Source organism: Denticeps clupeoides, chromosome 5 (genome assembly GCF_900700375.1).
Source record: "Denticeps clupeoides chromosome 5, fDenClu1.1, whole genome shotgun sequence".
Taxonomy (NCBI): Eukaryota; Metazoa; Chordata; class Actinopteri; order Clupeiformes; family Denticipitidae; genus Denticeps; species Denticeps clupeoides.
The window spans coordinates 21,157,714-21,170,613 of record NC_041711.1 but is presented as its reverse complement, the minus strand read 5'-3'; the positions used below and the strand labels follow the sequence as shown (position 1 = coordinate 21,170,613).

Genomic DNA, 12,900 nt, shown 5'->3' with positions numbered 1-12,900 from the left:
TAGGAACAATTGACAGACCCGACCCAAATCCCAACTAAACTGACAGAAATTTTGTACGAACCTTACCTGACTGGGGCCAAGATTTACAGCTGCTGTCCATATAGCGTTCAGGATTATAAAGAGTTTTGATACAGAGTTTATAGAGGGATAAACCTGTGATGACTAAACTGTAAAATTTCAGACTCTGAAGTACACAGTGGCTGGACTTCACACACAGAGTCGGTGTGATCCACATTTTCTCCCCGTTCCAGTGTCGTGCTCACAATTTATTTCAATTTTACTTTGTAGAGTTCATTCCTGATGTCAGCTCAACTGTTTGCTGTTTGAAGCGCTCTGACTGTACAGCTAGTTTATCTTCACTTGTAGATTTATGGGCCACTGCGGCACTCAGAAAAATGATTGTCCTCTCTTTTGATGTATGGCGCTCATTTCAATTATGCATGTTTTCTGCATAACATGCATTTAGGTGTCATTGACTGAACTTGACACTTTTTGGTTGCTGCTTTCAGAACAAATGTTTTGCTAGAGAACAGAGGAAGAAATGAAGGAATTTATTCATTCTGACTGAAATTAAATGTTTTTGAACATTCTACCCATATTTGTCTCAAAATTCCCAAAATATACATTTCTGAGAAACATTATCTGATAAACTAATTCAAAATTAAGTATAATGTATACACTCTGTTGTCTGTGAAACAATACATATGATATGAAGCAATTACTACTACACATGAGAAGCACAATGTTGTAAAGTCATGACGTCGGTGTAAACCAGACAACAGAAGACAATACAGCAAATATATAACAGTGAACTAAATTACATCATTGCAACCTTCAAAAGATTTGTATTAACAACTATGGTACCAATGGATGTGTGGATTACACAAATGGATGTTTTCCTCATGTTCCCCATTGTCTTCCCGACTTATTCCACTTTTTATTGTGTCAGTCATTTTCCAAAACACGGAAAAGTGAAATGAAGGAATCTAACCGACCCATCTATATAAAAAAAGTAAAGGCTTTATTTGTTTTCTTTTAACAACGACCAAAGCTTTTAAGAAAAATGATTTATCCACATGGTATGATCCTAGTGTATCTTAATTTGTTGTACACTTGGTTGTAGACTTCGTTTTCAACCTTATGCGAATGGTTTGTAAGCTGACTTGTACAAGCAGGAAATGTAAATATGATCTGCCCCTCATGCTTGACAGAAAGTCTGGCAATAACTGGCTGTAATTGTTAGCGTGGATTGACAGCCAACCCATATCTCTGCTGCTAGCCTGCTACAAATTAAACCCTTGGTGCAATGTATTCAGCAGAACAGATTCTCACATACCATTCGTTTTGACCACCGCTTGTCTTCACTCTCTGTTTGGACTCCCCGGAAAGTAGGTTTGCATCTTGGGGGGCTGACAACAAGCTAGTGGCTGAAGCCTCGTCAGGATGATTCCAAAAACCGTGTTGTTGCATTTACTTACATATGGCAGTTGTTGGCTACTCTGGATTAAGTACATAATCAGACATTCTTGGGAGACCCCATTCAGCTCAGGGCCCTTGGCAATTGTCCGCTCTACCGAGTTGTAATGGCGCTAAGGGTATGGGCACATTCTATGCACCCATGTGGACTATGAGGTTGACTGTTGAGGGAACCCACTCAGTGTATGATGTCTGACAGATAAGAAGCACCAAGCTGGTTAATATGTTCAGGGTGACAAGAGTCAGCAGGCAATGTGTGTCACATCCGTGGGCAGACAGGGGAAGGAAGCTCAGAAATGGGACAGGCTTGCAAATGGGATTTATTAACAAAACTGCCAAAAAAAGGAAACAAACACAAACAAAATGTGTGGCAATTGCCAGGAGCTAAAAACATACATAAAGCAAGTTACAGGTTGGAGTCCTGATCCATTAGGCCCAATTGGTGCCAGGTACAATGGATCGGGACTCTCTAATCAGGAGCATGGGCACATGCTGTGACAGCCGCATGACCCAGGGTGTCACAATGAGACATTGTGAAGTGAGATGTGAGAGCTGCACTAAAGTCACATTTAGCCAAGCTCAGAGCAAAACTGAAAAATGCATTCTACTCTTAAAAAAAGTCATATTACACAAAAAAGTGTGTGCATTAAGGTGTCTGGAGCACAGATCCAGCTCAAAAAAAAAAGGATTGGTAGGGAACTTTATAATACAGATGCATGTGGATGTTTAATACATACACATGCAGCACTGTCAAAATGTGAGTTCAGGGACGCACTTGCAGACATGCTTGGAGCGGAGGGACAAGTCGTCGTACGGGGAGAGGACACTGAAAGAGCTGGGGAGGATGACTGGAGGTTCTTGGTCTGTGAGAGGGAGGCAGAAGGTGAGTGGACATGGGAGTGGAGCAGTGGACGCGGCAGGGAAGGAGGCGAGGGGATGAGGCTGGGGTGGACCGCGACAGAGGAGAACACCGTTCTCCTGGACACCGTTGCTTGGCTATTGGTGACAGGAAGGTGGTGTAGCATATATGTATCGTCGTAGCAAAGGGGGCAGGCAAACTCAAGGTCGAGGGTAGGCAAAGGTTGTAGACAATCGGTAGAAAATCAGGCATTTGTAAAGAAGGCTATCGTCTCTGGGAATTTAATTCAACAAGTTTTAAGTGGAGGGATTGTTACATGTGATACACAGCAGCACAGCACACAGTGCACACAGTGAAATTTGCCCTCTGCATTTACCCCATCACCCTGAGTGAGCAGTGGGCAGCCATGACAGGCGCCTGGGGAGAAGTGTGTGGGGACGGTGCCTTGGTCAGTGGCACCTCAGTGGCACCATGGCGGATCGGGATTCGAACCAGCAACCTTCTGATTACAGGGCCGCTTCCTTAACCACTAGGCCACCACTGTCCCCACTGCCACCACTGTTGTTTACAACTTAAAACAAAGAGCAGGCAGTGTACCCCCTGGCCACCTGACTTTTATACTTCCTTTTTATCACTTTTATCACTTCCGTTTCTGGGTCGCTGTCTCCCCGGCTGATCTTGCTCCCTCTGGTGGGCTGGAGGTGGTGTGTTGGCCGTGACAAGCAAAGATTTCATGGATTAGCCTATGTTGACCTTTGCTGCTTTTGCAGGTTTTTTTAGATGCTGTGCTACCTTATTAAATGACTTGACATGGGTCAGGTTATTTAGTGACATGAAATTATAATATATGATTCTGGACACTTAATGAATAGTAATACATTTAATTATAAAGCAGTAATACCAGTCCACCCAACAGAATAACAGAATGAAAAAGTGACATGGAAAACCTTCCAAGCTGAAAAAATCATTTAGACACGGCATATTACCAGCATTAACCAGTACAACCAGGTACATGTTAAATTGATTTGTCAGGCCTGTTTTAAAGGTCAATGCTGCCTAATGTCTTCAAAATATCCAAAATAAGAAAACAACATGTTTTTGTCCTATGCCTACATTTTCCTTTTAGTAAAATGTCTTTTACAAAAATGTATAAATATATATATTTTGTAAATGTTATCTGCAGCATTTCTTTGGGTGTTATTTGCAACTTAAAAGTCAGATTCTTTTTTAATTTTAGTCAGCCCAATTGTGGGAGAGTGGGGTTCATGCAAATGGGTACAACCTTAAATAGCCCTCAGTGGTTAATTACTAACTAATTTTTGCTTGACTCACCAACACTCTGAGTGCAACAGGAAATGTTAATGGAATTACATAGTACTTGGGGCGGAGAGAAATTGAATGTGTAGCAAATGGCTTTGGCTCTGCCTTTAAATGCTAAAGCGTTTTTTTAAGATCAATGATAACGATTAGACCTCTGCTTTACAATTAACATTCAACACTAAAATAGAGCTTCTGAGTGTGTTTTTGTTGAGTTTTACGAGTGTTCGATCCTACACTCTTTAAAAAAGATTCCGCAAGGAATTGAAAAGCTTCTATAGATGCTGAATATCAGGCATCTATAAGAGTTGGGTGGATCTGAAAGTTATGAAAAAAATTAGCTTCCCTATACATTTCAGTTCAGCTAAATCATAGGATTCCTTGAGTTCCAAAACACAATCTCAAGCATATTTATGTGGCGGACTATCAGACCCTCCCACATACTAACATTTAAGACCTGGTATTAATACAATTAATTTACTATTTATATTTTAGGGCAATTGGCAGACACCCTTGTCCAGAGAGATGTACCATCAGTGGAAGTATTCAGTTTTGGTTTCTGGACCCCAGCTGTGCATACAATCATTGTATTCTGTTGTAATTTTACTGACTTACATACATCGGATTACAAGAAAGAGTTTAGAAGTTACTATTCTCTAAAAAGAATGGTCTTTAAGTGAAAGAAAAGTGAAAGTGACACACTGCAGCACAGCACACTGGCGCCCAGGGAGCAGTGTGTGGGGACGGTGCTTTGCTCAGTGGCACCTCAGTGGTGCCTTGGTGGATCCGGATTCGAACCTGCAACCTTCTGATTACGGGGGCACTTCCTTAACCGCTGGGCCACCACTGCCCTATAGAAAGTGCACCGCTCCCAGAGGCACTGCAATACTGGGTCGATTAGTGGAGTGGAAAGAGCAAGCCCCTTTTGCCAACTCCCTGTTCTAAAAATCCACTTAATATGTAGTCCCCCGGTGGAGGACGTATCAGATATTAAACTGATAAGAATAGATGCTACGCTTGATCTTAGCCAAAAGGCATAGAAGCTGCCGTTTGAAAATTCTCGGCAACTGTGCTGTTCTGACCTCGAGGGAAAGTTTATTCCACCGTTTATGGGCCAAGACAGAGAAGAGTCTAGACGAGTGTCTTCCTCGTACCTTCAGTGGAGGAGGGAACAGGCGAGCAGTACTGGAGGGACGGAGAGTGCAAGGTGAAGTGTGAGGTATAATAAGGGCTCAGGGGGTAGGATGTTGCTACCCCATGTTTGGCTTTACAAACCAGCATGAATGTGATGCGGGCAGCTACTGGGAGCCATTCGAGGGAGTGTAGCTATGATCTTGGTCTGGACAATCATACTGATATTCTACAGATGAACCTAGTTAGAAGCTTCTTAAGACTGTCTTATAGAACACCACTTTTTGGAAAAATGTACAGTTTAAGATGGAACAGCTAGTTGGAAGACTTCATGTGAAGAGTTCTTGCCTTTTTTAAAAAATAATTCCAGAATTTATTTGTAAGCAGAGCTGCAGGAGAATTAAAAGAAAATTGTAAAATGTTCAATTTACACTCACCTCTACGGTAATGCCAACATAAAGGGGTGAAGTGTCATTCGGACTGGTTTTGTCCTTTATCATTGGTCATGACTTCCAAAAAAAAAGGTGGACTCAAAGACATAATTAGACGTTCCTGTACAATATCTCTTTTTAATTAACAGGATATAATGGCTGTGTTAATTGCCAGGCTCACTCTGGGATTGTTGTTGCATATTACAGGGACTTAATGAGGTAGGTCTCACCATGTGATGCTATCTCTCCTCTCCTCTACTTCAGCCGAGGCTCATGTCATAGGAGTTCTGTTCTGGTGCCATAATTTTTCCAGCCGCCCTCTGGCTGTTCTAATGAGAGCCCGGGGGATTGCTGCTGTCATATGTGTGCATCTTCCTTTTCTTCCTGTCCGCGTGTTTCCAGTGTTCTGTGGTTTTTGCAGCGGAGCAAGTGCGACACTGTCGAAAGGCCCTTGCCGAGTCTATGGGGAGAGCAGTGCGGTGCAGAACGAAATGCTGTAGATGGCCGCCGCGAAGCAGGTCCTTCTTCATTAGTAGTACACATATCTCTGCTCGCCGATCTCGCTGGGAATGATCACAGGAGCGGACACGAGAATGGTTCCAACAGGCTCGCAATTAACAGAAAAAGGCGGAGACATGCCTGCTTAATTTATTGTCGTCTTGTGGCATTTGGGTAGCATCTTGTTAACAGCCCAGATAAATGAATTGTCAGGATGCACTGCGGTGCGGAGACTGGAGAACGGGACTGCGAAACATGCAAAAATCTCTTCAGTCATTTTCAATCAGCCCACTCATTCCGACTGATTAATGGGCTGTCCTGTCCCAGATGCGCAGCAGCACTGCCTCTTCCAGTCTCTGAGCTTCTCTGGGCGTGGAGAACACACGAGGCAGGTGAAGTCGGGAGGAGGATGGGTGGAGGTGAAGGAGGAGCACAGGCCAGTACAAAAACACATGAATCATTGATGAACCCTTTGTGTTTAGTTGTTGAAAAGCTGCAGACGTGGGTCGCCTCCGCAGTGCTACACAGGCGCATGCATTTACTTGTGTGTGAATGAGTGATGGAGGGACAGAAAGAGGGAATAAAGGAGGACAGACAGAGAGCCTGTAAGAGGCCCTTGATGCACCAGAAGAATTAGAATATCAGGCATCTGTCAGCAGGGCTGGGTATTGGCAGATGCCTCAAAGTATCACGTCACAAAACAAAATTCAATTCAAATCAACCAGCACGTCATTCCTTTTACAATCATATTTTGAAATGAAAAAAAAAGGGCTGTCTCATTATCAATGCCATACTTAATAATCTCTGTTAAAATCAGAACAAGCGTGCACTAACTAGGCATCACCAGCTTGTTGACAACTATGCCATGATATGATGACACAAAGGGAGACATTTTCCCAGGGGCTCCATGAGGCATGGTGGATAGGGAGTGTTTGCAAAGGTCAAAGAATTTGTGTATCTGGATTTACAGAAATAAATATGGAAAACAAAAAGGACTATCTGTATCTTAGAGAGCTGAACTAAATATTACGTATTATAACCCACTTTTCTATATATGTAACACACCCAGGTGCGAAACACTTGTGCACAGGGTATGTCTGTGGACATCACGAACACATCAAGGGTCAGTCTGGTGGACGTGAGATTAGAGATTATGCCCCACAATCTATGTTTTATATAGCATGAGGAAAATATCGCTCACTGAGCTTAATAACGAAAGACATCAATGGTATTAATAGTTGGATGTTAACACATTGAACACAGTTCAATTCACCATGAGCTTTTTTTCCCCATCTTAAAAGTGAGTGCAGATTGCAGGAATCAGTATAAAGCTCTCCTGGATCTGGAGAGGATGCCCAAACCATCCACTTTCTCTCCCAGAAGGCTCATTATGGCATCTCTAGACCTGGCTGTCATTCTGTAACCCACTACTACACGAGTCGTCCCTGTATCTGTGTGATCTATGCACCCGGCACATTCACTTTCCGGGCACCATAATCCATTTGGACATATTTCTAATTGGGCTTTTATTTTTGGACCTCATTTGGAGTAAAGGTTGTCCACGTGCTCTTGGATGCAATAAGTCTTGTTCAAAATACTAATGTTCTTTAGCAGGAAATCCACAAGTAATGCTGTTCCTGTAGGTTTGAGGCTCTATGAGAACGCATCCAGTCTCAAGGTCTATGAATTTGTTTTTTTTAGTTTTTTATTATTGTGTCATTTTTTTAAATCATTTTATTCAGATGCCATGTTTGCACCACATTAAAGCCATCTGATACCGGCCCGCTTCAATATTTCTTCGATAACCTTCACAAAAGGCAAGAGAGTTGGAATAAATGTCAAATACTATCTGCCATTTCGTTCTGTTAGGCCCTCCCTGTGTTCGATCTGCCCTTCAGCAAAGCTGCAGCAAATAAAGAAGAAGAAAAAACACTCTTGGCAACGAAGGGGGAAGCTGGAGATGACGGCATCAGGTCAGGAGCACTTATTCTCAGGCTGGCCCTTCTTGAGAGAATGTTAAGAAGAGTGTCATTTCAAATGAACAGAAATAAATCGTCTTAAAAAGACAGAAGAAATACCCTAATTAAACATCTGTTGTTAGCCTTGCTTTTTATTTTTATATCTTTTGATTCTTACATTCTCATCCTTTTCCTTAAGCAGAGATTTTTTGGTTTAATCATAGCTGAAACATTATTATGCACAATGTGAAGCATAAAATAACCTAGAGTGGCTTTTTGCTTTCATATATATGAAAAAAAACAAAAAAACAGAAGAAATATTAAATCAGCCAATTTATCCAAACAACTAATGCATAAATATACAATTAGCGCTTTCATTTATAAGTAATAATAATCAATACAATCTGTTCTAATGTTGGGTAATGATGATAATGAACGTGTTTAATTTGCTTAGTGAAATAGTGAAATCCCTGAAAGCCGCATTGAAGCAGATCTTGTACTCGCATGTTGCTCAAAAGCTGGGCAGTCAGAGTCATAATAGTCTGGAATGACTCTTGGCCAGCCGCTCGGACCTCAGCTCATTTGGTTGTTTGCAGGATCGCCTTTCCCACCCGGCCCGGAATTATGAGCAGCGGCTCAGATCCAGCGGCCTGCTGTCAGATTTTGCCCTGTCCGGTTACGGGCTCGCTTTCAGAGTAGGTGGTGGGGGGTGGGCGAGAGAGGGAGTGGCCCCAAGGACACACGCTATGAATCCCATGAATATTCTGAGGCGCAATCAGACCTGTGTGTGTGTGGGTGAGGAGCTCTTGTGATCCTAATGAATCTTGGGTCAATATGCGTGTCTGATCTCATTTTGCTGCCAGTGTGCGTCTGTTTGATGGGGGAGAGAGAGAGCGCTTATGAACCTTAGGCTCATTTAATTTTGTGACCTCATCTCGGCTGTGTGAGGGTGGACGTGCTCGTAGGAGCGTGTTGTGGAGGGCCTCAGCCCCGCAGCATGTCAGGTTCATCTCGATAAAAACGATGCCCCCGGTGGAGCAGGAACGCAGCGCAGGCGCGGCCCCTCGCGCTGTGGGATCAGGGCTCACCTGCTCGCCGCTCTGCTCATGACGTGAGCCGTGGAGCGTGACATTGGTGCCATCTCCGACCATCTCTCTCTCTCCCTCTCTCCCAGAGATGACAGCTCATCCGGCCTGCCTCTGTTTCTTTTTGTTCTCCACAACCTCGCCGTTCCCCTCCTGTCTTCCACTATTTCATCCTCTGTTGTTTTTGCCTCTTTTTTTATCCCTTTGTGAAGCTACTGATTGTATGTTTTTTTTTTTTTTCTTTCTCTTTAATTCTATTTCTCTTGAAGAGCTGTTGATTTGGATTCTGACCCTGGTCTATCAAACTCTCCACTGTCAGCTGCTGAGGACTTGCTTTCTGGTCACTAGGGAAGCTGTCAGATGATATCTAACAACACTCTTTATTAAAAAGGCAAATTATCTTTCTGTACGAGAGCAGGGGCAGGAGGCGATATGGGTAAATGAAATCGTTTGAAAAGCGTGTATGTCTATTTTGAATAACAGTGCCGCTCCTGATGAATTCATGAATAAATTCAAGATGAAGGCACAGTAATATGATAGACAATTTGAAAATAAAAGATAGAAAAATGAACAACATGTATAACACTGTTGTAGAATGCTCCTCACTCACTGCAGGTAGCACTATGTGCACTCAGCCAGCAGTCTGGGTCAGATGGTCGTCACAGACAGCACCTTTTCTTTAGACAATTAGACCAAAGAGACCCTTTTTGGGCCAAATGAGGGTCAGGGTTAGTGACAGGGAGTCAAGGACGAACACAAATAGTTAGTCTTCAAAAGATAGCAAGACAGACAGAAGGGTGTTTGGAAAAAGTTTTGGAGCTGCTATATAAGATGTAGCATGTGGGGAATGTTAACAAATGTCATCTTCAACGAATGTGTGAATGAAATTGCTGCATGTTTGGGTTGGTATATCTTTCGAGGGTATTACAAGCAAAGGGGGATGGGACCTTGTTCTTGTGTATGTCAAGATGAGAGTGTTAAAATCAAGTACATCGGACTAATTGCATTATTACATTTTCTGTTTGCATTAAACAAACTACAATATCCCTTTGATCTTATTGTTTGTATGTTAATAAAAACATCAAGAAAACATGGTTTTATTAACACCATTATGGAGTCTGGGGACGTGTGGGAAATCGGAGACTCTGAGGACCAAACACATCTGGGCATATCAGTTCTCAGATGCTAATTAAGTCCTAATGTCATACTGACTGTAAATGGCATCACAACTAGGAATGTGTTCCAACACTATGAATTCCATGGCTGAGCCGCTGTACAAACGCCTCACAATGCCAAGCATCAGATGTAGTGGTGCCACTGGAGTGGGGTGAAGAATTGTGCTCCTCTATTTTGGGAGTGGGACTTGTGTAGGACTTGGGAGGTGTGGCGATGTTTTTCAGGGTTCAGGCTAGGCCGTGAACTGCAAATGCCAGAACATGAGCGCGTGTTGGAAATGAGATCGGATGCATGGAGGCAGGTAAGTGTCCTCTGGTTTAATATGCGAGAGCCGGCGTGAGCTGAGTCGAGTTGACAAATGACTGAGCAGCTGTCAGTGGCCATCTTGCCAGTTTATGGGAGTCACGTTACCTCATCTCTGTGTTTCTCCCTGTCACGTGGATGGAATCACGTGACAACATTATGTTTCAGCATACCAATACCTTCTAGACAAAGTGATGCTTCCAATTTTGGGTCCCTTTTCTATTCCAGTGTACAAATTCCCTTACCATTACACAACTGAACAGTGGAATAGAGATTGCAAGACAAGGCTTCTTGACCAACACTATGTGGCCCCTTCTTTGATGATGCATAATATGATATTAAACAAGTTTACTTTAACAATAACAATAGAATTCAAACATTGATGATGCTGTATTTCACAATATATAAATTAATGAATTGAGTAACATTAGGTTCAACATTCATACCCTGCCAGATTTATACCGTAAATACAGCTCAATGTCCAATGTAAGCAGTAAGGGGTGAAGCTCATTGCCGATGTGTGTTTGGGAAACGTGAGTATAGAACATATGTATATATATATATGTACTGAATTGGAAAATGTAATTCAATTGAATTGCATTGGAAATTGACGGACAAAATTATTGGTGGCCACAATTTGCAGTTTCTTGATATTGGTGGGGACACGGCTATGCCCTTAATGATGTGATACAGAATTTTTATTCTGTAATCCGTGAATGGATTATTAATTTGAAATGGATTGCTAATGCCATTAAAGTGCAGTCGCAACGTCAATGCCATTACAATATGTAAGAGAGGGAGAGCAAGAAAGAGGGAACGAAAGAGTGAGATCAGTGGGGGTCTTGTAAAACATGCGAATCCTAGTGAGCACGTTTACCAGCCTACTGTTGGGAGACCTCCCTGCCCTGCGTGGGACTGTGTGGTGGAGTCCAGAGGAGAGGAGAAATCCACCGGCCAGATAAACCAGGCCTCTGTAGTGTTAATATAGTATAAACTAATACCATTTCTATCAATTATTAATGTCTCCGCGGACCACTAGAGCCAAGTGGATTTATAATGCTTCCAAATCCCCCCAGTGGTGCTTTTATTATCTCCCCCTTTTCCTTCCCTCCTCTTGCTCGATCTCTGTTGAGAAAGTGGAGTAGAAGAGAATCTAGGGAAGTGGGATAAGGGGCTTTAAATATAAGCGGTGACACTCAAAGTGCGAATATTGGCTAAGTGTTGTCAAGAGTTATCCTGCTGGTTCTCGCTTTTGCTGGAGCATAGGGACTCTCCACATGACGGACTCCGGATCCACTGGATTCTCCAAATTTCAGACAGCCACTTCAGACGAGGATTTCCATGTGTTTCCGCTGCTTGAATGGAGGACGCATGCTGCTGGACGCAGAGAGTGCCAGGGAGCGAAGAATAATGGCCAAACAGTGACGAGGCCCACAGCGTTTACCCATGCTTACTACCAGAGCAGTCCTGGGGCGCCACGTTGGCTCTGACCGCTACAGTCTCCACAACACGCTGCCCAGCTGCGACTGGCAGGGCCCAGAAACCTCTGCCAGATACATTACACTGTGACATCAGCGGCACTTGCCCAAACACGAGCCAGCTCCTGACCAATGGGGGAGGAGAAGATGTGTCTTGGCGCCTGTGAGCAGGTAGGAGTGAGTATCTCTTTCACTCTGTGTGTGTGTGTGTGTGTGTGTGTGTGTGTGTGTGTGTGTGTGAGAGAGAGAGAGAGAGGGAGAGACACCTGGGCCTCGGCCTCCATCCAGCTGGACATGTGGACACACCTGTGGAGTTGGTTGGCTCACTGGGTGCACATGTGAATGTCTCTGTGTGTGTGTACACTAGGCAGGTAGTGAAGGGAAGGGATGGAGGTTGAGTCGGGGGTGTCTTACCGCCATCTGTTCCTCTAAACCACCCTTCCAGCCCGTTGCCATGGGGAATTCATCGTCCAGCACTTCCTGGCCGGGGGACGCCCCCCTTTTCCTAATGCTGATTAATTTGTTTGTGTCTCCAATTAAGGCTCTGCGGCCGGCACCATATAGATGCTAATCTGCTGCAGCGCAGCGCGTGGAGCGACATGCAGAGGCCTGATTAACACAAGCCCCTGAGGTCTGGGGGATTGAAGACGCAGGGTTGCAGCGGCAGCGCTAAAGTCAGTCCTACTGTATTATAATGTTGCATGAATAAATGACACCAGGCTGGTACTTTATCTATTCTTAATGAGATATAGCACACCCTTAATTAAACATGCCACGTGACAGTGAACGACGTGCTGTCTGACAGCTTACATGCCTACAGTGAGGCTCCCGCTAGGAAACTTTCTATGAAGGTGGTGCCGGCGACAGGAAGTGACTGCGGAAGCTGTAGTAAGCTACAAGCGTGCCTCCGACAAACAGGGAATTAAAACACATGACAAATTAAAGCCCATTACATCGGACGCATGCTGTTCTTTAAAATCTAATATTTACTTGCTAGTATGTCTCAGCGTTGACTCCTTCTAATTATAAGCACATAACTAATGCACTAAATGCTATAAAAATGTGTAAAATATTTAATTGTTCTGCAGACACCTATATAATTCCACCAAATGCATTTTGCAATATTGGCTAAAAACTAACTAGAAAAAATTGGATATTGTGCTGCAGTAGCGCCATGATACTAAAGCG

At 43.4% G+C, this 12,900-nt stretch overlaps 1 non-coding gene across 1 annotated transcript; it reads right to left on the bottom strand.

Annotated features, from left to right (window-relative positions):
• Nucleotides 1-4,507: 4,507 nt before the first annotated feature.
• On the bottom strand, nt 4,508-4,699 carry LOC114791369 (U2 spliceosomal RNA). Its single transcript, XR_003749985.1, has one exon. It is a non-coding gene; the product is annotated as a U2 spliceosomal RNA (small nuclear RNA).
• Between the last annotated feature and the right edge of the window lie 8,201 nt (nt 4,700-12,900).